Genomic DNA, 27126 nt, shown 5'->3' with positions numbered 1-27126 from the left:
ACACAAACTAAGCTGAAGTTGTGATAAGTTAATTAACGGTTGCACCATTCCAGTCCATTTTTGGCACTGAAGAAATTAATTAAAGTGTAATACTGAAAGGATGTCAGTTCTGCAATATTATTCTCTAGCATATGCAGACCATTCCACTGTTTCTGGGATATAGTTGATAGTTTGGGGGCTGTTCTGGGCTGTTTCTGGATGTTGCACCATTCCGATCCATTTTGGGCACCGAAGGGATTAACAGAAGCGTAATACTGGAATATTTCAGTGCTTCAATATTCTTTTTATTATCTGCTTGCCATTCCACTGTTTTTAGCATGTAGCTTGACAGCTGGGAGCCGTTCTGGGATGTTTCAGGTGGTTGCACCATTCCAGTCCATTTCTTTTCACTGAAGGGGTTCATAAAAGTGCAAGACTGGAAATATTTCAGTGCTACAATATTCTTCTCCAGTGTCTGCAGTCCATTCCACTGTTTTGGGAATGCAATTTTACTATTCTGGGCTGTTTCAAGCTGTTCCACTATTCTGGCTCTGAATGGGTTAATAGGCTAGGCTTTTGCAAGGCATTCTGGGCTGTTCCAGTCCATTTTTGATTCTGAAGAGCTTAATAAAAGTTGAATATTGGAAATATTTCAGTGCTAAAATAATGTTCTCCAGTGTCTCTAACACATCCCGCTGGTTTTGGGATCCAGTTTGATTTTTAAGGGGCTCTTTCCGGTGTGTTCTGGCTTTCACCCACACTTGCCATTCAACTTGGTGGTAAATCAGTCCCCTGGGCCCCACAATAGTGAACATAGCTATTCCCCAATTGTGATGCAAAATGCAAATACAAAGCTTCTCACAGGGAATTATTTCATTCTTTTATCATGTCCATACAGAATTACCACTTTTTGTTGTTACTTTAAAAGGCAGCCCTGAGGAAAGGTATTCTGTGCTATTCAGAGGCCCTTTACTCATTCCTATTTAATGTGGCCTAGGACCAGTCAGAGGCAATGTTCCTGGCCCTATCCCTATTCTTTGTACTCATCAGGTTGCTTTCAGTACCCTGCCCAAAAAACTATTCTAGTAGTGCCACTACTTTGGCTGTCATGGACTTGTGGTGGTGGGTGGGGGGAAAGATTGTGACAAGGTGGTCAGCGAGAAGGACATTTACTCTTTCTCTGCATCCTTTTTTCCTGCAAAAATCTCACTCCATCCCCTGAAGCCCCAGAACGCAGTAATTTCTAATTCAGGAACAAATCACTGGGGGCAGTTTTCAATGGCAAAGTGGGGCATACGAAAACAGCAGACCTGCCTCTTCCTGCTTACCTTGGTCCCAACTGGGTTTGCACCCCATGTGCTCCTCTTTTTTGACTGAAGAAAAAGAGGCACTTCCAGATCGGTTTGTGTGAACATGTTGTTTGGAGCTAAGCTGCATGTGATTGCTGAACTGTACAAGAGAAGTCCTTTCATGGTTAGATACTGTACTGTGGAAGATGGACAAACAGGTTCCCAGATTCTTTGCGAGAGAGAACATGCATCTCTCACAAGTTCTCCCTACTAAGAGGGATCCTACATGAACATGGAAGGCCATATGCTTACTATTTTTGTACTGTATTTGTACTGTATATTTTGTACTATTTTTGTACTGTGTTTTGTAGTAAAATACTATTTTACTGTATTTTCCTCTGCTCTAAGGGAGGGGCTAGCCTTACCTTGCTGATGTTTGCCACTTATTTTGAAAAAAACTACATGGACACTCCTGCCCTGGGATGGTATCATGTGGAAGTAATAACAAATAATAACATTCATAGAAGATTTAAAATGTCACTAAATGGTGTGGGTAGGTGGGGGGAAGGTGCCATTCACCTAGTGTAGTTGCTTATAGAGCTAACTCCTGATGCCACAGGGTACTATTTTAGTAGGCCCCTTGGACTCTTGTGTATACCCACTTTCTACTTAGCATGCCTTGGAAAGATAGTTTTAAAAGGAGATAAGACAAATTCTTGGAGCATAGGTCCAATAATTGATAGCAATGCCTATTTGCTATGACAGTACAATATAACATCCAGGCAGTATAACTCTGAATATGAGTTTCTGGGGCAGGGAACAAGTAAGGAGGAAGGGCGGCTCCTTTCATGCCTTGCTTGAGGACTTCCTGGAAACATCTGGCTAAAGAAGGATCATGGACTAGAACAGGAGTAGGCAACTTTGACACTCTAGCTGTTGTTGAACTAAACTTCCCATTAATTGTGGCTGGGGGTGATGGGAGTTATAGTTCAGCAACAGCTGGAGAGCCAAAGTTGCCTACCCCTTAACTACAGGACAAGCCTTTGGTTTGATCCTGCAGGGATCTTTTATTCACTCTCAATAGCAATGGATGCATGCGCCACAGAAATAACTTTATTTTCTAGGTGGTGTTAGGCACTGAACATTTAAGGATAGGACACATCTGCACTAAAGAGACAGGATCCACTTGAACTGCAATGGAACCAGATTGTTGATACTTATATACCAAAAAGGTCACAGAACAGTTATTTAACTGACTTCTTCAGGAAGCAAACAGCAGGAAGCAAACAGCAGCTGGGGAGCAGCTGGTTTGGAATCATCATCATCATCATCATCATCATCATCGACATAGCAATACCAGGGGATAGCAGAATAGAAGAAAAAGAAATAGAAAAAAAATCACCAAATACAAAGATCTACAAATTGAAATTAAAAGGCTGTGGCAGAAGAAGACCAAAATAATCCCAGTGGTAATTCCATAATCCCAGTGGTAATTGGCGCCCTGGGTGCAGTTCCAAAAGACCTTGAAGAGCACCTCAACACCATAGGGGCCACAAAAATCACCATCAGCCAGTTACAAAAAGCAGCTTTACTGGGAACAGCCTATATTCTGCGACGATATCTATAACCATTGACAATAAAATTCTGGCATCCCAGGTCCTTGGGAAGGACTTGATGTCTGGATAAAACCAACCAGTCAATAACACCTGTCTGATTGTGTAAAGAAGAAATAATAATAATTCAATTTCTATACCGCCCTTCCAAAAATGGCTCAGAGCGGTTTACATAGAGAAATAATAAATAAATAAGAGGGATCCCTGTCCCCAAAGGGCTCACAATCTAAAAGCAACATAAGATACACACCAGCAACAGTCACTGGAAGTACTGTGCTGGGGGTGGACAGGGCCAGTTACTCTCCCCCTGCTAAATAAAGAGAATCACCACGGTAAAAGGTGCCTCTTTGCCAAGTTAGCAGGGTGAATAACCATGTGGGTGTGCATATACCAGGTTGCTTAAATGGGGGGTTGTATAGAATTTGGTAATGAGCACATCAAAAGATATGGCAGCTGTTCAAAGACAATGGATTGTTAGGGAAAAGGAACATACCAAAGACATTTGCATAGGGAGACAATATGGAATATGACTAATATTTATATACATTGTAAATATGCAAAGGGAGACACAGCTCCCAAACCTGGGGAAGGCACAGTTTTTGGTTGTATGAATGACCTCAGTGTGTAGATGTGTATATGTTAATGCCTGAAACCTCTGAACCATGATAGGAGAACAAAAGTGCTTGGTGCCGTAGAGAAGATATAGTGGGTTTCAAAAAACTGGGGCAAAGCTTGCTTCTAAAGGTTCATGAAAAACCTCAAGTTTTTCCCTGGGTTTCTGCTGCCACCACCTCTTTCCTGTAGCCCTTTAACCCAGTAGGAGGCACTGAATATCTCTGGGTTCTCTAACTTAGCATGAGCGGCAGCATCCTCCAGTACTATAGAGTGAGGTCATCTGGAGCTCCCCCTTGTTTAAATGGTAGAATGAATGAGTATAAGGCACACAGGGGGAAATTATTCCAGTGCTGTCAAGCATGCACATTGAGCCCCATAGTTCAAACATGGGAGATACTTTACTGGAAATTAAGACCAGTAAATGTGGTTTACAGGAAAAAAGCAAGCAGAAAAGAAGTTTGAAATGTTTAACTAATGCCTTCACAGTAAAATCTAATTGCAGGTTTGCATACTCCCAATGCAGGGCATTCCCATGGGCAGCCTCGATGGGAGGAGCTGGCCAGAAGCCACAGGACAGCATTTTCAAGGTTGCCATTATAGGCATGGCTAGAGCAAGGGCTCCACCAATCAGGAGTGAGGCAGGCAGGGCAGGTGTAACTCAATCAACCAATCCCACAATGATGTGGTTAAGAACACACCAGACAAAGGCACCAAGGCAGCTAGCTTACCTTCTGTGTCCAAGGAGCAGGAAGGTTAGAACGTCAACAAAGGAACACCAACAAAGGAGGAGAGCTGGTCTTGTGGTAGCAAGCATGACTTGTCTCCTTAGCTAAGCAGGGTCCACCCTGGTTGCATATGAATGGGAGACTTAATGTGTGAGCACTGTAAGATCCCTTAGGGGATGGAGCCACTCTGGGAAGAGCATCTAGGTTCCAAGTTCCCTCCCTGGCATCTCCAAAATAGGGCTGAGATTCCTGCCTGAAACCATGGAGAAGCCACTGCCAGTCTGTGTAGACAAGACTGAGCTAGAGGAACCTATGGTCTGACTCAATGTATAGCAGCTTCCTTTGTTCCTATGAATATATGGAGATGAAGTGATTATGACAAGATGCCCATCTCTCAGTGTTGGACTGATTTATTTGGAAAGGCAGGATGTGGCAATGCCATTATAACCTGCCATTTTTGTGGCAGGCGGCAGCAGAGTGGTGAGTGGGAAATGGGAATGTCCTCTCGTCCACCCTCCCTCATGGCTACTACTGTCTCCATACACTGCTTTCATGGTGAGAGCTAAAATGAGCTATAATAGAATTGGCAAGGCAGCCAAAAGAGAAAATGTAATAATGAGTGACTTCAGCTACACTCCCACTGACTGGGTAAATGCACTTTTAAGCCATGACAAAAAGACTCTGTCCTAATTCAGACGTAACACAAAACTGGAGGTTGTCAAACCCGCAGTTTCAATTTTAAACTGTAAATCTCACCACAGACATTCATCCAATTGTGGCCCACCAACCTTCAGTTTCAGGAGAGATGAGCCCGTCCCTGCTGCTTGGCCACTGAGGCTGATCCCAGCAAGCTCCATGGCCACACTGTGGGCAGAGAGTCAGCACATCAGCAGAGTGGCCACAATTGGCCACTATCTTGAAGTGGGGGTGTTGATTGTGATCGTGCATTTCAGAGCCATCCATCTGCCCTCGGCATGGAAAGGGCATTTAAATCCCTTTACATGATGCCATGCCATGCCAGCGCTTCTTCAGATAGCAATGGCACCACCACCCTTCAAAGAGCCCTGCACCCAAACAGTCCCACACAAGTATGATTTTGAGGGTGGGGTGGTGAGGTCAGGGGGCAATATTTCTCTGTTAAAAAGGGAAGGGAACATGAAGACTATACTGTTTAGTATAGATATTTACTAAGAAGCTTAGCTCCTCCTGGAACAGGAGCCCTGCTCATACCTTGCACATCACCTTTTTTCTACTGAAACATCCCTGTATAGTGCAGAGAAGGGAGGTTTTTAAAAACTTCATGGCACACACACCCATACCCACACATATACACCAAACTACCCCCTTCAAGATACTTACTAACCTGTTAGCAGACCAATTTTTGCTCTTCCTTCCCTGCCCTCCTTTATTTTCCTGTGGTTTGGAACATTCTCTCTCAACTGTTCTGAGTCATACACTCAATTCACACAATTTGTCTGACTTCTGGTTTCTCAGTAGGGGTGTGCAATTCGGATTTTCGGTGTTTCGATTCGGATCCAAATCGAAACACCCCCGATTCGTTTTGTATCTGAATCTGGCCCTTCCGAATCACCCCTGATTCGATTCAGATCCGAATTAATCCAAATCCGAATCCAAATCCAAATCAATTCAGATTTTAAAAATGGGTCCTGGGGCCAAAAGAGTGGGGTGGGGTGGTAGTACCTAATGGGTGGAAGCTACCACCCAAACTGCAGAGGGATTGGGCAGAGGGCTGATTTTTGGTGAATTTTTGAAGTTTTAGTGTCTTTGGGGCAGATTGGGGGCATAACGTGGGATCTGGGACAAAATAGTGGGGTGGAGTGGTAGTGCCTAATGGGTGGAGGCTACCACCCCAATTGCAGAGTGATTGGGCAAAGGGCTGATTTTTGGTGAATTGTTGAAGTTTACGTGTCTTTAAGGTTTCCCCCCATTAAGTATAATGGAGGGTGTATCGCTTCACGTCAGGGGGAAAGGGGTGGCCTAGAGCAGTGTGGGGTTGGTGGTAGTGCCAGGTAGGGGCAAGGAAGCTACCTGAATTTTTTCAAAGGATTTTGGCAAAGGGCTGATTTTTGGTGAATTGTTGAATTTTACGTGTCTTTAAGGTTTTTCCTCATAAGGTATAACGGAGCTTTCAGCAGCCCCATAAGTGCACTTGGGGGGTGATGGGGTGGCCCAGAGCGAGTAGTGGTGTAGTGCACATAGGGTGCCAACCACCCCCATGGGTTGCTAACCCATGGGGTACAGGGTACTGTTGTTTCTGAGGTGTTCTGAGTGTGGATTCTATGATAGCAAATTAGATTTTCAATGAGACACCATGAATCCACTCTCATTTGAATGAACCATGAATCCACTCTCACATCCCTATTTCTTAGACCCTTCTATTTCTTGATTTTTCTTCTCTGGAATGGGAGTGATAACTGCCCAGAGAATACAAGGGGGAAACTCAGGATTTTAGCATAGCTGTCACTGGGCAGCAATGGCATCTCCACCCCTCCCTGAACAAAAAGAGAACTCTCCTTTTCCAGACAATAAGATGAGTTTTAAGTATGGCATTTTCTTATTTCTGTTTGCCTTGAACATTCTGGAAGCCCTGAAAGCTCCCAGAAGCTCAAAGGACTGCTTGATTTTGTTTTTTAATATATTATTTGTCTTTTGGTTCACAAATACCTCCCCCGTCCCCGAGATCACAATTAGAGGAAATGTTAGTGTTCAGACAAGTTCACTGAGGACAGACCCATCAATGGCTATTGACTATGATGGCTACATGGCACTTCCAGTTCTAGAAATAGGATACCTCTGTACACCCCCTGCTAGGACCAACAGTCAGGGAGGGCTATTGCTTTCATGTCCTGCCATTTGGCTTCCAGAATATTAGGATGGCCCCTGTATGAAACAGATGGAGCTGAGCTCTGATCTAGCAGAGCTCTTCTTATGGTCTTAATGAAAAAAATCGGCTTAGTTCTCACTCAGATACATATGAACAGTGGCAGACTAAGCTTTTTGCCACTCATAGGCAAAAAGAGTTTTGCTGCCCTTTTACCTTAAACAAAAAAGGTTTGCCTTTTAAAAAATAAGGTAAATGGGGAAACTTTCTCCTTGCCCACTCCACCTTTGCTGTAGTTGCCGCTCCCCACAAAGACGGCAGCAAAATTTGAGGAGAGGCAAAATTTGCTGCTCCTCAAATTTTGCCACCGTAGGCAAATGCCTACTCTGCCTCTCCATTAATCCATCACTGCATGTGAAGACGACCGAAGGGGGTGAGCTTTGAGTTTTACCATCAAGTCTCTTTTACCAGATGGCTGGGAGATTTACAGCTGCCTCTCCCCACCTTTCGCTTGCAGGCTGTAACAGCTTAGACCAGCACAGCTCTACTGGCCTGACTGGAAACCTTCCCCTTCCTCAAGTGCCTGACTTTTACCACCTGCAGGTGCTGATTACACCAGCCTTGCCCAGAGTCCTTCATGAGAGGAGAGATTCTGGGAGGCTTTTTAAGGAAGGGGGCTGTGGCAGGTGGCTCAGTTGGTTATTGGATGCAACAGGATTCCAAAAAACCTTGGATGGATTTAATGTTGGCTCTGCCAGTGATCCTGTTGATGCCCTGGTGGAGAACTGGACCAACATGCTCGCCAGGGCAGTAGACATGATTGCTCCTAAGCATTCCCTCTGACCCGCTTCAAAATTGGCCCCTTGGTGTACAGAAGATTTACGGTGGCAGAAGTGGCAAGGTAGGTGACTGGAGCACAAGTGAGGAGGACACAACTCAAATCTGACAGATTATGACATAGAGCACATTTAAAGATCTATGGTCAGGCAATACATGTGGCAAAGAAGTGGTTCTTTTCTGCCCGTATTGCATCTGCAAGTTCACGTCCAGTGGAGTTGTTCAGGGTTGTGAGGGGGCTAGTACGTGCCCCCTGTTCCTTGAATCAGAATTTGGAGCTATCAGTTACCCACTGTGATGTGTTTAATGAGTTCTTTGAAGATAAAATCTCTCGTATTCGGACTGACTTAGATGAAGACTCCAAAATTACTGTGGTGTCTGAATTGAAAGTGTCCAGCAACTCCTCTTATGTGGTTCGACTAGATCGATTTCAATTTGTGACTCCTGAGGATGTGGACTAGCTGCTTGGAATGATGAAGCCTACCACTTGTCCTCTTGACCCTTGCCCAACATAGCTTGTTGGGAGTCTGTTGTAGGAGGCCTGATAGAAATCATAAATGCTTCTCTGGGAAGTGCAGGATGCCTCCTTGTCTTAAGGAGGCAATTATTAGACTTATTCTAAAGAAGCCTGCATTAGATCCCTCAGAGTTAGGCAACTATAGGCCTGTCTCCAGCCTCCCATGGCTGGGCAAAGTAATTGAGAGGGTGGTGGCCTCTCAGCTCCAGACGTTCTTGGAGGAAACTGATTATCTATATCCATTTTAAACTGGCTTTCGGGCAGGCTATGGGGTGGAGACTGCCTTGGTCAGACTGATGGATTATCTCCAATTTGGAATTGACAGAGGAAGTGTGACTCTGTTGGTCTTTTTGGATCTCTCAGCGGCTTTCATAGGAACATACTGTAGGAAGCTGCCATATGCTGAGTCAGACCATAGGTCCATCTAGCTCAGTATTGTCTACATAGACTGGCAGTTGCTTCTCCAAGATTGCAGGCAGGAATCTCTCTCAGCCGTATCTTGGAGATGCCAGGGAGGGAACTTGGAACCTTCTGCTCTTCCCAGAGCAGCTCCATCCCCTAAGGGGAATATCTTACAGTGCTCACACATTAAGTCTCCCATTCATATGCAACCAGGGCAGACCCTGCTTAGCTAAGGGGACAAGTCATGCTTGCTACCACAAGACCAGCTCTCCTCTCAGTATGGTCAATACTATTGACCATAGTGTCTTGAGAGTGTTAGGGGTGGGAGGCACTGTTTTACAGTGGTTCTACTCCTACCTCTCAGACAGATTCCAGATGGTGCTGATTGTAGACTGTTGCTCTTCAAAATTGGAGCTTATGAATGGTGTCCCTCAGGGCTCCATACTGTCTCCAATGCTCTTTAACATCTACATGAAATCGCTGGGAGAGATCATCAGGGGATTTGGTGCAGGGTTTTATCAGTATACTGTATTGATGACATGCAGATCTGTCAACATCATCAGGAGATGGCATAACCTCCTTAAATGCCTGCCTGGAAGCGGTAATGGGCTGGATGAGGGAGAATAAACTGAGACTAAATCCAGATAAGACGGAGGTACTTATTGTGTGGGATCAGAACTCCAGAAATGATTTTGATCTACCTATTCTAGATGAGGTCACACTTCCCCAAAAGGAACAGGTACACAGTCTGAGAGTACTTCTGGATCCACACCTCTCCCTGATATCTCAGGTTGAGGCGGTGGCCGGAGGGGCTTCCTATCAGCTTTGACTGATATGCCAGCTGCATCCATTTCTTGAGATGAACGATCTCAAAACAGTGGTACATATGCTGCTAACCTCCAGACTTGACTTCTGCAATGTACTCTGTGTGGGGCTGCCTTTGTACTAAGTCCGGAAACTCTAGTTGGTACAGAAGGCAGTGGCCAGGTTGGTCTCTGGGTCATCTCAGAGAGACCACATCACTCCTTTGCTGATAGAGCTACACTGGCTGCCAATAGGTTTCTGGGCAAAATACAAAGTGCTGTTTATAAATGTCTTGGGCCCTGGGTATTTAAGAGAATGTCTTCTTCACTATGACCCCCACCACCCATTGAGGTTGTCTGGAGGGACCTCCAGTTGCCACCAGTTCGGCTGGTGGCCACACGGGGACAAGCCTTCTTGGTTGCTGCCTAAAGATTGTGGAATGCGCTCTCTTCTGCAATACAGCCCTCCCCATCTCTGGCAATTTTTAAAAAGCATTTGAAAACTCACCTCTTCACTCAAGCTCTTTCAGCTTTTAATTTTTTTAATTTGTTTTTTACTTTTAAATTGTTTAACTTGTTTTATGTTATTGTATGAGACGGAAGTTTGGGGCTGTGTACAAATTTGATTTTAAAAAATAAATCTGTACCACTGCAGGACTTGACTTAATGCTGCTCTGTACATAGAAAACTAGATGTCAGGGAGAAGGGTTCTAGCACAGCATGCAAAGAATATTTTTTGTGGCGATTCCAGGGGAGGAGCAGACCTGGGAGTTGGGAGGCAGAAAGCAGAGGCAACCAGCATCAGTGGTGCTAGTTGGGTGAGCAGGTGGCCAGCTGGAGGAGAGAGTGGGGGAGCGAGTAGGTGGCTGTGGAGCTTTTATTGAATCCATTCATTGATCCAGGCCAGATTTTGAATGTATGTGTTACATGTATTCCAGTCCTGGAGTAGAGGTGGGGCTAACTAACAGCCAGCAGCAAAAGCACTGAAGGCAGACTGCACTTGCCTCTCTGTACATAGTATCTGTCTCAATAAACCACTAATTATTCCTGACTCAACTCCACTGCCTTGTCCTTGCATACCACAACTCTTTCTTCTGGATTCTACAATGGCATGGTCAACTGTGTTTACCATGTGAACACAGGCTCACTCTCTCCTTGTTACGCCCCTGGAGGATTCCAATCATTAAATGTCCAGGTGCAGACTGAAGTGGTGTAGGTTTGCAAATGGTTTGCAAAAGGAAGCCACTTTCTTCCTTGTTTTGGCTCCAAACCAGCTCCGGTTACACACACTAACTGGTGACATCAAAGAGAAACGTGCATCCCCATTTGTGCATCATATTCAGACTGTTCAAGAAGACCTAGTTCTTCAAAAAATCTACTTCCTTAGTCTCGTGGCTTTTCTTATTTCTTACATTTATATCCCACTTGTCTTTTGAAGAGCACCAAGTAGGGATGTGTGGAACGTTTTGGTTACAAAACGTTTTGTACTTGAAACTTTGTTTCGGGTGTTTTGTAGACAAAACAAAACACCCATTTTTCAAATACGAACGTTTTGTACACAAAACAAAATGTCCCTGTTTTGGCTAACATTTTGTTGTTTTGGACCTCCATTTTGTGGCAATCTTTGAGTCAGTCTCCATTTTGTGTTTGACATCTCTTTGAATTCCCTGCCCTTCTAGCCTTCTGATTGGTGACCTAAAGCATGGGCTGACCTGCTGATGATGCCATCCTTGTTCCCCACTGGCTCTTTTGCCTCTTGCCACTCTTTACTGACCCCACATTGGCCAGGGGCAGGGTTGAAGCAGGGGCAAGGGTGGGGGTGGAGTTCAAGGAGGGGGTTTTCAGTTCATTCAACGTTAGTTACTCATTCACTATTCTGCCTTTCTGCCTCATTGAAGAGAAAGAGAGAGAGAGAGGAGAGAGAGAGAGAACTAGTTTGCATTGCATGGCATGCCTCAAGTTGCCATGATGATGCCATGCCATTGCCTATGCCTGTCTGCCTTGTTGCCATCCTGAGCCCAGCCTGCCAGCCTCCTATGGCTACTGCATGCCAGTCTGGGAATAGATTTATTGGCTGCATTGCTTTTTTGTTCCAGAAGAATTTTTTTCATCCCCTTGAGAAATGCCATTCCATTGCCTATGCCTGCCTTGTTGCCAGCCTGAGCCCAGCCTGCCCTGGCTACTGCATGCCAGCCTTGGAATGGATTTATATGCTGCATTGCTTTTTGCTCCAGAAGATTTTTTTTCACCCCCATGAGAGAATCGCTGCCTGCCTGTGCCTGCTGTGTCTGTCTGTGCCAGCCACCAGTGCCACCAGCCCCAGCCCCAGCCCCTGTGGCCAGTGGCCACCCACCCCTTTTCCCCCCAGATTTTCAAGGCTTTTGCCCCAGCCCCCACAAACCTGAATACTGAGAAGAAGATTGAAGAAGAGTAGACTCAGAGACCAGAACATAGACAACTGGACACACCTAGATTGTGTGAGTTTACCCTCATTCTCTCTCTCTCTCTCTCTCTCTCTCTCTCTCTCTCTCTCTCTCTCTCTCTCTCTCTCTCACACACACACACACACACACACACACACACTCCCTCTGGAATTCTGTATTCTTGGGTTTTTTTCCTGTTTGAGGGAGTTTTGGGGTTGCAAGTGAATTTAAAAAGTTGAGTGTTTAGTTTAGAAGAAGTTTAAACAGGGGTTCTGTGTGGGTGGGATCCCCATACTATTAGGTGGTTAAGGGTAGTGTAGTCTTGTGGTTAAAAAACCCCCAATTCTGTCTTTTTCTCCATTCCAAAGATTTTTTGGGGGGGGGGCTTTTAAAAAACAGAAGCCTGCCCTCTGCCCCATAACTGATATTCTCTGCTCAGCAGTCTATTGTATGATCTTCCCTAGTCACTATTGTTGTATTAGTTAATTGTATCTATTCTGGGAACTAGTTATATTGTTTGTATCTGCTTGTGTCTATGTTCCCTTACTGCTCCCTACCTGTTCCCTTGTATCTGTTTCCTAGTTACAATGTATATATATATTATGCAATTCAAATGGTTGTTGTTGTGCTGTATTTGGGGGACTTCATGGATGGGCATCCTGGTGTTCTCTCCCCCCCCCCTTCTTCTTTGCAATGAAGATTGGGTCATATTGTGACTTCTAGCATCATCATCATTTTTATTCAAACTAGATTGCTTGCATAGGTTGTGTGGTGCCACAGGCTCCAATTTGTTGCAGAAATGTCAAAAAATGTGCCATCATTCCCTATGGGAAAAATCTTAAGCTTCAAAAATTCACCAAAAATTAGCCCTTTGCCCAATTCCTCTGAAATTTGGGTGACAGCTTCCACCCATTGGGCACTACCACCTCCACCCACTAGTTTTGCCCTTGGGCCATTTTTTAAAAATCCAAAACATTTCTGATTCGGATTTTGCAATTTCGAACAAAGAACAAAATTGGGGTGTTTCGGATTGGCTGATTTCAAACAAAGAACAAAATGGGGTGTTTCGGATTTGGGCCAAAAACAAAAGCAAAACCCTAGCACCAAGCAGCTTACATATGGTTATAAGTTTATTCGGTCATTGACCAGCAAACATTTACAATAAACCAGTACGTATTTTACAAATAATAGCTTACATATGGTTCCCAGTGGTCTTGGATGTAGGCACTGATCTGATTTCTCCCTTCAATAGGCACAAGATGGGTTGTGCCAGTGGTGAATCAAATGTTCTCCAGGATTGGATTTTTGCTTCAGAAGTATTAATTTTGGTTGGGGAAACACTCCCTGCAAAGCCCTTAGTGCAGGCATCCCCAAACTGCGGCCCTTCAGATGTTGCTGAACGACAACCCCCAGCATACCCAGCATACCCAATAAATTGTGGCTCGGGATGCTGGGAGTTGTAGTTCAGCAACATCTGGAGGGCCGCAGTTTGGGGAAGCCTGCCTTAGTGGTTATTCACAACTTTTCATAGCCGTTTCCCCCAATTATCCTCCCCTCTTATCTTCCTTTAAAATCACCTCTTCTTCAAGTGAATCATAGATCATGAGATGACATGATGATGTCACAATGCTATGTGACCAATCAGATTAACTACATGTTGATATCACAAAGGCAATTATGCTTATAGAATGAGGGCAATACTTCTTGTCCTGATCACAAGGGTGATAGTCAATCAGAAGTTATTCTAAAGATAGAGCAGCTTCGCAGTCCTCTCATAAAGAATCCCCAAATCAAGGAGAGAGTTTTTGATGGTATTTGCAAAAAGATATTTGCAAAACTGGTTCCCCTTCACCAGTTTTAGCTTCATACATTCTTGCTACCAGATGAGCTTCTTCCTCCATGACATTCACAACAACAAGACCTTTACCTTTATTTTCCAGGTAGCTCCAGAGCAGAGTATTTGCCAGAATGCAGATGTCATCCGTTATCATTATCACTTTTCTTCACTTTAACTGGCTCACTCATTTTTTAATAAATTAATTTTTATTCTGTACATTCTTGTGAAAAGATGAGTGAATAATGCAGATGTTGGCTCAAGGACACTCTCATAGGAGATCTTGTGATCTTAAGCAAAAATATCTAGAAATGTTACAGAGTGTACTGATTATACAGCAGATTGTGTCGATTGTGGCTCTTCTCTGCTGGGTTATTTGTGCTGATGCTGGGTGGTTAGCTCAGAGAGACTGTCTGGTCCTAAGAATATATGCATGGTATGTTATCTGGGATACATCTGCTAGGACCCCACCTTCAAGCTCTGCAGAGAGTATCAGCTGTAAGGACAGGATAAACATGTGGTATGCTAGTGATAGTTTAAGAGGAAATGAAATCTTAGTTGGAGATGTCAGCTATGGACAAGTTGATCTCCCTAATTCCCTTCTGCAAGTAGTTCAGGTTCCTTTTTTAACCATTTTAGACTCTGCTGACTTGCACCAATCTGAGAATTTCTTTCCTTTGTCCACAAAATAAAATACAAAGCCAAATGGTTTATAAAGTGTGTGGTGATCAGCCCCCACCCCTAAACTAGAAGTGAACCCTGTCCTGTCTGTAAGGCAGGGATCAGTCACTCAGCACATGGTGACCAGGACCTAGAGGGTCTGGCAGCAGGAAGTGAAGGGGGTCTTGGTTCTCAGAAGGAGTAGAAGGGGAGGAGAGAAGATGGGCAGAAGGCTTAGTGAGGAGCAATGGAGTTTGCTGCCTCATGGTTGAAAGGTGGCCTGAAGAATCCACTCATGGAAGCACATCGGCAGATCCTTGAGAGAAAGGATTGCAGGAAGCTTGAATTCTCTCCTGGAGCTTGGGGTGAGTTCAAAGGGGAAGGAAGCCAGGGCTTTTTGGCTTTGGAAAGGTTTAGCCAGGGAACCATGTGTTAGTTAGCCTGTGTTAGATTACTTAATTTTGGTGCTATGTAAATCCTTACAACTGGTCTATTGTGTTTTATTTGTAACGTAACCTTCTAAGAAACCCTAGCCTGAGCCCTTTTTATCTAACTAGTGCTCTGTAGAAGTCCCTGTACCATGTAAAGGGGCTTTTAAAGGTTCCTTGCAACTAGGGGTGCTTTTTGAATTATCCTTGCAACTGGGTAACCATGATTTTTAAAGCGTGCCACTTCAAATACCAGCTGGGGTGTTCTTGGTAGTAATCTTGTAAAGTACTGAGTATTTCTTTTTAATGGTAACTCAAAGCTGAGAGATCCTCAGACTGAAGCAGTCTGTAGTATTTTGAATAGTTTTTCTCTTTTTGTTGTTTACATTTCACCTGCCTCTGAGTGGATATTTAACTCAGGAAAAAGGCATTTTACTCTGGTGCAAACATGCCTCAATGTTAATTGTTCAGCAACCTACCAAGCTTGCTCTTCGCATGTAGACTGCATGGAAAAGGTTTTCTGTATTTTTCCATTGGTAAATGAAGGAGAGTTTCCCTGGAATTTCGCCCACACCAGGGAGGGATTAAACTCTTGTTAAAAGTGGGTGTGGTGGCAGCGATTACCAATAAACAGTTAAGTTTTAAATGAATAGCCTTTGTTGAGCAAACATGGAGGGAATGAACCCACATTTTTCTTTCCCCCATGTGGACTTGACTTGAGACAAAGGCTGGGCTTAAATCCGCTATTTGCTACAAAGAGGTATAAAAATATTTGTTGTAGTAGTAGTTTATGTTGGTGTGCAGTTCTTTTTTTGCTGCATCTTTTTTTAGACTCCTACAACAAACATTTATATACTGCTTTTCAGCCCATCACCATGTTAATGTAATGTAACAGCCATCTTGTGTCACCTACCAGAGAATGGGAAATCCTAGAGTGTTCCTTTTTTCTTTGATGATACATATGGAAAGGTGTCCATGTTTTCTATAGGATTTGCTGCTGTTTTCTTACATAGAATGACAGAGCAGTACTGTGTTTTGTTTGTGTGCGCATGTGTGACAGACAGACAGACAAAGAGCCGGGTCTCACAATCAGTGAGACCCGGTTTTGGAGGGTGCGCGGGGAGAGCGGGCCACACAGTTGCCAGCTCCATGATGGAGCCGGCAGGGGCTGGGGAGTTTGGGGGCTGCGTGGCCCCTGGAAGCTCCAGTATGCCCTGCACGAGCTTTTCGCCTCCCCTCCGGGGGTCTATTCGTGAGAAACCATGGCGCGGAGCCACGTCGCGGCTACTCACGATCTGTAAAACCAGGTTTGTAGAGTGCTCGCTCCACAAACCTGGTTTTAGGGGAGAGCTACAAAAGCGGGCTAGCCGCTTGTAAGCCACCAGGCTTGCCTGTGAGTCCAGGGGTTTACACGAGCAGCAAAAATTGGGCTAGGCTCTCCTAGACCGATTTTTGCTGCTCGTGAGAACAGCCCCAAAGACTGACAATATTTGTTAGTTTTCCTCTATTGTAGCATTATACAGAGTCTGTCTCCCTACCTTCTCTAACACGCACCTCTCCCTTCTTATGCCCTGACTGTGAAAAAACCCCAGTGGTATGATACGTCCTAAGTGAGAATTTACCCAATTCCCATACCACAGCATATTTTAAAGAGGAAAAAGCTGCTGCTCCCATACTTCCTTCTCCATTTGTCATGCAGATGCAAATCTGTGCTTTGTTCAGTTTTCTCAACACAGCTGGCTCTCCCTCCAGTATCATAGTCCTGTTCCCATTTCTTCTCTTCTGGTACTTTTAAAATACAACAACAACAACAACAACAACAAAAAGATGTTCTCAATGTGGTGCAATCTAGTTTCTCTCCTCACTCTCCTTTGTCTGTTCAACCCACCATTGACATCTTTTCTGTCTGGTAGTTGTGGTACAATGTATTTGTGGAGGAGAGATGGTTACCAACTCAGCAACCATAAGGACAATCACCCCTCCCTGCTTGCATGCACAAAACCTTATTTGGCAACAAAAATAGTATGCATGTTGGAAGGTTCAGTAGAAGAAACGAAAAGAGGGAGGTTGATGGCTTAACATTTATAGCTAAACTCTTTTGTTGTACCTGGAAAATGCCGAAGAGTATATTAAGTGTGCTGTAGGGTACAAAAACAAAGTACACAAACTTACATTCTAGCATAGACTATCTCCCCCTCCACGCATTCAGATACCTACCACCACCATCACTCCTGCCCCAACTTTGGGAGGGAAGCATGAGTGTATGCATGCAAGTGACTGGCTGCTGTGCTAAGCACATTGGCAGGAAGCATGCATTTCAATATGTGTTCAATATAATAAGTCATAAAGCTCTTAACCATTAGCTCCCACTCTGGACTATTCTGTCTAACAAAGCAATAATAATTACTACTACTACTACTACTACTACTACTACTTCTACTACTACTTACAAGAAGTTTATTTATTGATTTAAAACATTTATACCACCCCTCCAGTACATTACTGCTCAGGGCGGCTCACAACATTTATAAAACAGTTACAATATAAAATCAAACTAATAAAATTAACCAGATTAAACAAGTCAAAAATCCAAGCAAAAACCACAATCAAAATTAGCTTTTAAAATTCCAAATTAAAATCTTAAAGCTAAAAACTAAGCATTATAAAAATTAAAGACTAAAGAACCTACCAGATATACACAACAGGTGAAACATTAAAAGTTCTGGTAAGAACTAATCAGTCTACTTTCCTTTCACTATAATTGTATATTACACTTAATATACTCTTCTGCATTTTCCAGGTACAACAAAGGAGTTTAGCTACAAATGTTAAGCCATCAACCTCCCTCCTTTCGTCTTCACAAGTTAGCCCACTTCTGCCTCAAATGTTCATACATCCACCATCTTGAATTGGGGTGGATGACATCATCAAAAACTATGCCGTTGAGGTGTCTTTATGTGTCACTACAACTGTACTAAATCTGGTTAATATCGGTTAGCTGGCTCACAAATTAGCCCACTTGCACCTCAAACATTCACATACTCGCTGACTTGAATTGGGGTGGATGACATCATCAAAAACTACACTGCTGAGATGACCCTATGTGTCACTACACCTGTACCCAAATTTGGGCCAAATCTGTCCAGGCATTGTGAAGTTGATGGGTGGAATGGTGGGGCACACCCCTATGCCCATACACCACACACACACACACACCCCTGGGTAATTTCATAAGCTTGCTTGCCTTAAGGAAAGTAGGTAAAATATGAGAAAAATATAAATGCCAAAATGTTGCTTTATTGGTCACTATTTTAGTTAGTTAGATTTATATGTCACCCTACTCCCATAGAACTCAGGGCAGCTTACAAGCAAACATACACAACAACACAATTTCATAAACATATATCTTACATAGCCTCATAAATTCCACATAACATAATAACCAAGGATTGCAAGATCACTCCACGACCAGCTATCTCAGAGACCGAACACCCGGCGGAACATTTCAGTCTTACATGCCTTACGAAAGGCCAACAGATAGTGGAGAGCTCTGATATTATCCAGGAGACTGTTCCATAGAGTCGGGGCCACCACTGAGAAGGCTCTGGCTCTTGTTGATTGCAATTTAATATCCCTAGGACCCGGGATCACCAAGGCATTATTTGTGGCTGATCTCAGGACCCGGTGAGGGACATATCGAACCAGGCGATCTTGGAGTTATGGAGGGCCCATACCATGTAGGGTTTTAAATGTTAAGGTTAATACCTTAAATTTAACCCGGGACTCAACCGGCAACCAGTGCAACTGAATGAGCAAAAGTGTCACATGTGCTCGCCAAGGCTCCTTAGTAAGACCCTAGCCGCTGCATTCTGCACCAGTTGCAATCTGCACCAGTTGCAATCTCTGAGTTAAGCGCAGTGGCAGCCCCACATAAAGCGAGTTGCAGTAATCTAACCTGGAAGTGACCGTTGCATGGATCACAGTGGCCGAGACAGATAGAGGGCCAGCCGCCGTATTTGGCATAACTGAAAGAAGGCCTTTCGAGCGACCTCCATGATCTGAGCCTCCATATTCAAAGAGGCATCAAGAATCATGCCCAGGCTCTTCACAGAAGGCTGAGGTATCAAACAAGCACTATCAAGGGTTGGTAATTGAAATCTCCCCCCTGACCTCTTCGGGCCCAGCCACAGAACTTCAGTCTTATCCGGATTAAGCCATAGACAACTTTGCCTCAGCCAGTCTGTAACCGCCTCCAAACACCTGGTCAGCTGGGCTATGGTGTTCTCAGCCCTGCCATCCATCAGCAGAAAAAGCTGGGTGTCATCTGCATATTGGTGGCACCCTAGCCCCAAACTCCTCATCAGCCTTGCTAGCGGCTGCATATAAATATTGAACAGCAAGGGCAAGAGAATAGCCCCCTGGGGGACACCACATGTTAGTACCTGATGTGAAGACCTCTCATTGCCCATTGCCACCCTATATCCCCGGCCTTGTAGGAAGGAATGCAGCCACAACAAGGGAATATTATCTATTCTGTAATTGGAATAGAATAAAAATTATGCGGGGAGCATTCTGGTAGTATAAACTGAATTAAGGAATGTTATGTATTTTCTTTTTCTCTGTATTTTTGGCCCCGCTTATTTCAATTGTTTTTGTGTTATTTCTTGTATGCATATTTTAATGTTTTGAATGTGATGCATTTTTTTGGTAATAAAACAGAAAATGAAAACATAGACTACCCAAAATGGCTTTGTGAACTTCCAGGACCTGTTGAAAGCACAGAGAATTTTTTTTTAAAAAATCAAAAAAATCTAGAATAGCTATCACAGAAGTCTTGAGAGGGGACTTCTGGGTTCACATGGAATGCCAAAGATAGGATCATCTTTGCCCAATCACAGCTACACTAAAATTCTAAATTTCTTCATTGTTTTTATGATAACTTCCACCCTATGGGTGGGGAAGGGCAGAATTTGGGGCTATTCTGACAATCTGCAAAAATCGGGCTAGGAGAGCCTAGCCCGATTTTTGCAGATTGTCAGAACCACTGGGCTCGGCTGCAAGCCCGGTGGTTCTAGAGCAAGTAACCTGCTCAAGAATCCCTGCCCTAAAACCAGGTTTGCGGAGCGAGCGCTCCACAAACCTGGTTTTCAAAATCGTGAGTAGCCGTGGCGCAGCTTCGCGCCATGCCTACTCATGAGTAGACCCCCGGAGGGGAGGCGAAAAGCCACCTCCCGACTCCGGGGGTCTCCCTAGTATGCCCTGCGTGATCGCGCAGGGCATACTGAGGCTTCCAAGGGCCACGCGGCCCCCGAGCTTCCCAGCCCCCGCCGGCTCCGTCTCAGAGCCGGCAATCATGTGGGTGGCCAATCCAGCCACCCAGGGCTCCCTCTCCGCTCGTAAGCGGGGAGAGTGGGCTTAGCCCGCTCACCCGAAGAAACCAGGTCTCACGGATTGTGAGACTCGGCTCTTTGTCAGTTTAGCAATTAGTCTGTATTTTAGGGCATCTGCGACACAGGCCAAATTCAGACATAACATGACACCAGAGGTAAACGGGCAGAGGCTGAAACTCCATTACATCCATTATGTCCAAATTCATGCAACCATGGTTTCGAGCCGAAAGTGAACTTTGGCTTGCTAAACTCCAATTTAAACCTTCAGTTTACACAAAGGTTTGCTGCCAAGACCTCTGGGTTGGCTGTCAAAGTGTTATGTCCAGACCTGTACGCCGCCATAAGCAAAGGTGTGGACATATGCATCCTTATTGTGCCCCCCAAAGGTGACCCTGCTTTCCTGGGGTCACTGGAAATCAGGGCTCCCCTCTCCCATGATTCCCCATGCTGGTAGATCTGCATAAGGTGCAATGCCAGACTGAACCTGGGAATTTTGAATAGGAGTAAAGATCCATCCTCACACCCAGTCCTGTCCCCACCCCATCCATTCACGTGGCCAGGCTCTGACACATGGAATGCCAAAATCTCCTTTGGGTGCATGCAAGGCTTTCAGAGGAGGAAGGGGTTGCAGTGCAGAAGTTCTATCTTTTACCAGAGAGAATGGGGGGCCCATGCAAATGGGGCCCTATTCGTTGTGTCAGCTCAACATGTGAGCATGCAGTCCGACAGACCTAGGGTTTACAACAGTAGACTGGACCTCTCATAAGTAGAATAGCCCACAGGCAGCAAGCTGCTAGGGGAGCAGGAGTGTGGATTAGTCCACATGCACTGCTTTGTCAGGTGATCCCTTGCAAGAGCATCCTAGGTCATAGTGGGAAAGACTCCCCAGGATCCTTTGCCTCCCTCATATACATATCCCCTCCTTGGAAGTCTTCATGTTCCCTTCTATTTCCTGAGTGCCGCCCCAACACCCCTGAAATCATTCTTGTATGGGACTATTCGGTGCATGGCTCTTAGGATGAAAGCAGTGTGATCACTGTCAGAAGAAGTGTTGGCATAGCATGGCATTTAAAAGGATCTAAATGCCCTTTCCATGCCGAGGATGGAAAATGTGCAATTGTACTCAGCACACCCACTTCAAGATCATGGCCAATCATGGCTGCTCTACTGACATGCTGACACTTTGCCCACTGTCTGGCCATGAGCTTGCTGGGATCAGCCTTGGCAGCCAAGCAGCAGAGAGGGCTCCTTTCTCCTGTAACTGGAGGTTGAACAAATGTCTGTGATGCGATTTACAGTTTGAAATTGAAACCGTGGGTTCACCAGCCTCTGGTTTCACATGATTTGAGAATGCAGCCACTGAATGTTGAAGGTAGTAGTTGAAGTGGGGGGAAGTAAAGGGGGGGGGACTGACCTGTTTATTCACAGACTGGAGGTGAGCATTAGGGTTAGGGGATGTGCACCATGAGAATAAAAAATGACACCTCCCCCGCATTCTACATGCCCCCAAGCTCTGTAGCAAAAAAGTGCTCAGGTTCAATGCTGATTGAACTCTCTGATTGAACTGCTCTCTAGCACCACATAGCACAGCAGGGAAAGGTGTCAAGATGGTGGGAAAGGAAAACAGCATTTTCTGTGAACCCCAGCCAGTGCTCGTGTCCCAAGCTGGCAAATGGAGAATCAGCATGGCCTCTGCATACCTTTGAGAATGTTAACAGGCATCAGGATCAGGTGATTCAGTTCATGCTGCATATTTTGATGTACAATAAGCTTTGACAATCTCTCTCACCAAAGGCTCGTGAGTAAGCTAAGCAGTCATGTACTAAGATGACAGGTCCTTTTTATGGACAGATAACTGGTTAAAGAATAGGAAGCAGACATGGAGAATGTTCACAATGGAGGGAAATAAGGAGTGCCCCCACCCCCAGAGCTGTATTGAAATCGGTGCTTTTTAACTTGCCCATAACTCATTGAAATGGTGACCCAGTGTGCCGCAGCTATGAAAAAGGCAAATGCCATTCTAGAAATAATTAGGAAATATATTGAGAATAAATCTAATAATCTAATCATATTATATTGCCCTCATAAAAATATATGGTGCATTTGAAATACTGTTTACATTTCAATATCCATCTCAAAAAGGATTCTGTAGAGCTGGAAATGGTGCAGAAAAGGGCAACCAAAACAAACAAAGGGCAAGAGCAGCTTCCTCACAAGGAAAGACTATAAGAGTTGGAGCTTTTTAGTTTAGAAAAAAAGGTGACTAATGGAGGACATGACTGAGGTTTATAAAATTATGCAAGGAGTGGAGAAAAGTGATAGATGGAAGTTTTCCCTCCATCTCTAACAACACTAGTACCAATGACCTGACTGGCAGGAGATTTAGCATGGACCAAAGTAAGTACTTCTTCATACAATGCATAATTAATTGATGGACCTCACAAAAGAAAGGATTTTATCATCAAACCCCCTGAATTCATAGATTTTTTTTTTTTTTTTTTTTTTGGCAGGATAGGAGGAGAGCAAGAGAGGCTGCTTTAGCCTTGTGGGAGAAAATGAAGTTCTTCCCACAATCTGCTTAGCCCGTTCTCCCCACAGACGATCAAAGAGCAGCCCTGTGGCAGCCGGATCGGCCGCCCACACAACTGCCGGCTCCATCATGGAGCCGGTGGGGGCTGTAGGGATCGGGGGCTGCACGGCCCCCAGAAGTCCCAGGATGACCCACACGAATGCATGGGGCATCCTGGAGAGACCCCCGGGTCCAGCAGACTGGCTGCACCCTCCCGGTCGGGGGTCTACTCATGTGTCGCCACGGGATGCAATGACACACAAGCAAAAAAATGAAGTTAATGGAGCACTCGCTCCATTAACCTAATTTAAGAGGAGGGGGAATTAGGCAGGCTAGCCACCTTGGGAGCACCAGGCTTGCCTGTGAACCTGGTGGTTCCCATAATCACTGGGAAGCAGGCTAAGCTCCCTTAGCCCGCTTCCCAGTGATCGTGGGAATAGCCGCAGTGTTTTTAGATTTATATCCTACTCTTCTTCCAAGGAGGTCAGAGTGGTGTACGCTATGTGTATGCTCACAACAACCCTGTGAGGTAGGTTAAGCTGAGAGAATAAAGTGATTGGCCTAGAGTCATCCAGTAACTTTCATGAGTGAATGGGGATTTGAATTCAGGTCTCCCTTGTCCTAGTCTAACCACTACACTGGTTCTACCTTATCAAATCAATAGCTTTTATCATGTGGGGAGGGTGTCGTGTAACTTTATATGTTATTTTAGGAGGTCACAGTATCAAAAGGTTTAGGAATTCCTGCCCTAACAGATTCAGGGCCCAACTCAGCAGGGGTTTAAAGGTTATGACCAAATCCTTCAGTTGGGTCTTAAAGCAAACCAGAAGCCAGCATGTATATTTGCCATAATTGAGGTAATATTTCATTTATAGTCCCTCCTCACAGATAACTTTTAGAAGCTTTCTTTCCATCTTTAGGGGCACCCCATTTACAGCAAATTTTAGTAATCAGTCAGCTGAAGTGCTGGTGACTGTTGCAAGATTGCATTCAGTGGGGAAGGATCAAAGATTGCTCACCAGTGGTAAAACATGTACTTAGTCACACTACTGCCACCTGGAGACTTTGCACACAGGGCTTCTGCCCTGAATCTCCTTCTGAAGAGAGTATGTGCGTTCACACACCAGCCAAACTTACCTTGAAGTTCTTCAAGATTTTTGGACCCACTCCACACACAAACCAGGCTTTGTAATGTGAATCCTAGCTTATCTCGACGTATGTCCAGGTTTTTAAAATGCTGGTTTTAAGCTACTTTTTCTGAATATACCAGAGCAAATATGGAGAGACACTGACGTAGAATCATTAGCATGATAAAGAGGCATGCTCTCTTCAGAAATGCAGATCTATCTCTGCAGAAGCTCACTCCCTCCCGCCCCCTTGGCTAGAAGGAAAACACGGAGCATGCCATGTGGACTTGTTTCAAAACAAAATTGAGAGCAGAGGGGAGGGGCTGCTTCCCTCAAAGCCGTGAGTGTACTTCGAAGTGGCTTTGCTCAACCTTTACCCCGAAGCCTGAAGCCAAGTGGGAATAACTCCCTGGGAATCAAAAGCAAAGTAGATTAAAAGAATAGTGTACCTTACTACAGTTAAGAAATGTGCTTCAAAACGAAGGGGAAAGGACAGCTTTGCTAGGAAATACAAGGGAAGCCTTTCAGGGAAGGGAAGTTCTGTTTTTCTCATAACAGGCCAAGACAAGAGAATAGTGTTTGTGTACTAACATGTTCACCATAGGTCACCTTTGCCCACCAGTTGCACCTATTTATCTTGCAATTGAGTTAATACACTAAACTGCTCAAATTTAGTGTGATTATTCCTCCCCCCCACACCACCATTATTTGACTTTATTTCAATATTCAGGAAAACCAGCTATGAGCTTTGCCAGCACTACCCAATGAAAAGGGGGAGGGCAACTGAATTTACATAAATTTACATAGAATTAAGCCAACTGGCACAATAGTGTGATGGCTGCTGGTGAGACACAGATTCCCTCCTCTGCCTACAGTCAATTTCTATGGGGGCCCAGATGGCATCCCGTCTGTCAGCCTGTTGGTTTCAGGGACTGGCGTGGTGCCAGCCAGTCCGCCTCCAGTCTAAAACTGCAAAGCAGAGATCCATGCACAGCACAACCAAGCAATTCCATGAAACCCTTCTATCCAATGACTTTCTACCAGAGCAGCTCAGAAAAGTCCATCCTTTGATCTGTGTGTTAGCCACTTGATGAATCATCATTCCCCGATATTTTCATCCCCTGAAGTCAGGAACACTTGCAAATATTTTGTTTCTTTTTTGGGGGTCTCTGTTCTGGAATAAGGGGCCTAGTCAGAAAAAAGGATTACTGTGAGGATTCCACTATCTCAAGCCAATAGTTGGCATGGCAGAGGTCCTCAGTGGTATGCACCTCATTGCTGCATGCAAGAATCCCTTGACTGGGAAAATGGATACACATTTCATTCAACATCAGTGTTAACCCCTTCTCGTTTTTCCCTTGAAACTCTCATGCACTCTCACCTGGCAACCTAGGCTTTTGATCTGAAGGCAAATTTGAACAGCTTTTACCTCGACTCAACGGCATGATCTTGATTGCTTGCTGTTTCTGCCCAGGATCTCTGCAGCTATGACTCATCCATTCTCAATCGGCTTTAATTACCCTTTGCTTTGAGTGTGTCATCTCCTGGGAGGGAACCATCAAAACCCTTTCAACTCCTAGAACGAAGAGCTGAATTAGATATCTCCCTGAGCATATTTAGATATCCCTTTGAGACTTAAGGTCTTCTTTGCCCTGCAACACCCCAGTATTTACCTGAATCAATCAAGAAATAGGGATCATGATACAGACAAAGATGAAGTTGTAAATAAGGCTTTACTCTCTTTGTGCAATAGTAAGCAGTATCAAGACTCCACTGTGGAAAAGGGTCTTAGATCTTGGAAAATCAGAACTCTTTTCTGTACCACAATGGCTGAACTCTTTGCCACTCCCCTGGATCCTGTCTTGTCCATAATGTGGATATTGTAATAAACTGATAGAATAACTGTGTAGTTCCTTGCATAATTTATTTGATATCTAGTACGGATGCTTATGCAATTTTCCCCATCCAAATTTCTCCCTGAATTTTGAGGCTCTAAATTTCCTGGCCTTGTTTATGGAGTGGCACTAGAGAACTCGTGTTTTGGCTTAATTTTTTTTTAAAACTTCATTCTGACCACTGTGCATGTGCTGTCTGCTGCAGTTTTTCAGTTATTTGTATCCCCACCCACCCACCCCTTATAGGTTTCCAGTGCATATGAATGCATATGCACTTTGATTAAACACAAGACAAAAAGGAATCTTTCTGTCATCACATAATGGTATCATGACTCAATTTTGTGCCATGATTCAACTAATGCATATATATTTGTATGCATTTTATGAAATCACAGCACAGAAAGGAATCTTGATTGTGCAATCTCATCTTTTATGCTCAGTATTTTGATCAATGCATATATGCATTCATGTGCACTGGTAATCTGCAAGAGGGAAAAAATAAGATATCAAAAGTAGTAAACTGCACACACACCAATTCCAAAATTAATTCCAGAATTTCTCCATTTTCTTCCTATTCAGAGAAACAGCAGTGGCAGCAGCAGTGGCAGCAGGAACACCTCTGGACCTGGGGGGAGGACTCTGGCAAAACATCTGCCCCCACTACCCCTTTTTGCTACCATTAACTTTCAGATGAGCAGAACAAGGCATCACATGATGCCATCACTGATATATTTGACAGCACCTGACACTGTAGGCTGATCATTATGCAAGCAAAATCCACATATAAATGAGATATTATTGTGAACTAAACTGAGTCTGTTACAGGGGCGTAACAAGGCTGGAGTGGGCCCAGAGACAAAATTTTAAAATGGGCCCCTCGCTGATACACACACACAAACACTTCACAATATATAGTCATGTGACTTGCCTCTGGGGGGGCCCTCGAGGCGTGGGGGCCCCCAGGCAGCCGCCTCCCCTTGCCTAATATTGGAAGGCAAGCAGCCCTTAAAACAACAACAAAGGACTATAGGGAATGTTTTTGACATATCCTAGCCAATGTTCTGATCCCCAGTGGCATCATCCCTATTTCTGTGCTGTCTGCTCTGACATACATGTAGGGGCTGGATTTCAAAGTCTCCAGGGGTCTCAGGCAGTTGGCAATTCTAAGATTGTGACAC

General features: G+C 44.5%; 2 long non-coding RNA genes across 16 annotated transcripts in view; one reads left to right on the top strand and one right to left on the bottom strand.

Moving 5' to 3' along the window:
* Window positions 1–27126, top strand: part of LOC128322712 (uncharacterized) — a 255068-nt gene that overhangs the window by 212804 nt on the left and 15138 nt on the right. The gene's annotated exons all lie outside the window — the stretch shown is intronic.
* Window positions 1–27126, bottom strand: part of LOC128322713 (uncharacterized) — an 80309-nt gene that overhangs the window by 51312 nt on the left and 1871 nt on the right. Inside the window, exons 2-3 of one of the 2 annotated variants that reach the window (XR_008305921.1) lie at window positions 25435–25629; window positions 13423–14375 (exon numbers count right to left, since the gene is read on the bottom strand). This is a non-coding gene — a long non-coding RNA (uncharacterized LOC128322713). Of the gene's footprint in view, window positions 1–13422; window positions 14376–25434; window positions 25630–27126 lie in introns of those variants that run through there. The other variant, XR_008305920.1, reaches the window with a different exon arrangement.

This window comes from Hemicordylus capensis, chromosome 4, assembly GCF_027244095.1.
Source record: "Hemicordylus capensis ecotype Gifberg chromosome 4, rHemCap1.1.pri, whole genome shotgun sequence".
NCBI classification, from domain to species: domain Eukaryota; kingdom Metazoa; phylum Chordata; class Lepidosauria; order Squamata; family Cordylidae; genus Hemicordylus; species Hemicordylus capensis.
The sequence above is the reverse complement of the archived record's forward strand: the minus strand, read 5'-3'. Positions and strand labels throughout refer to the sequence as shown.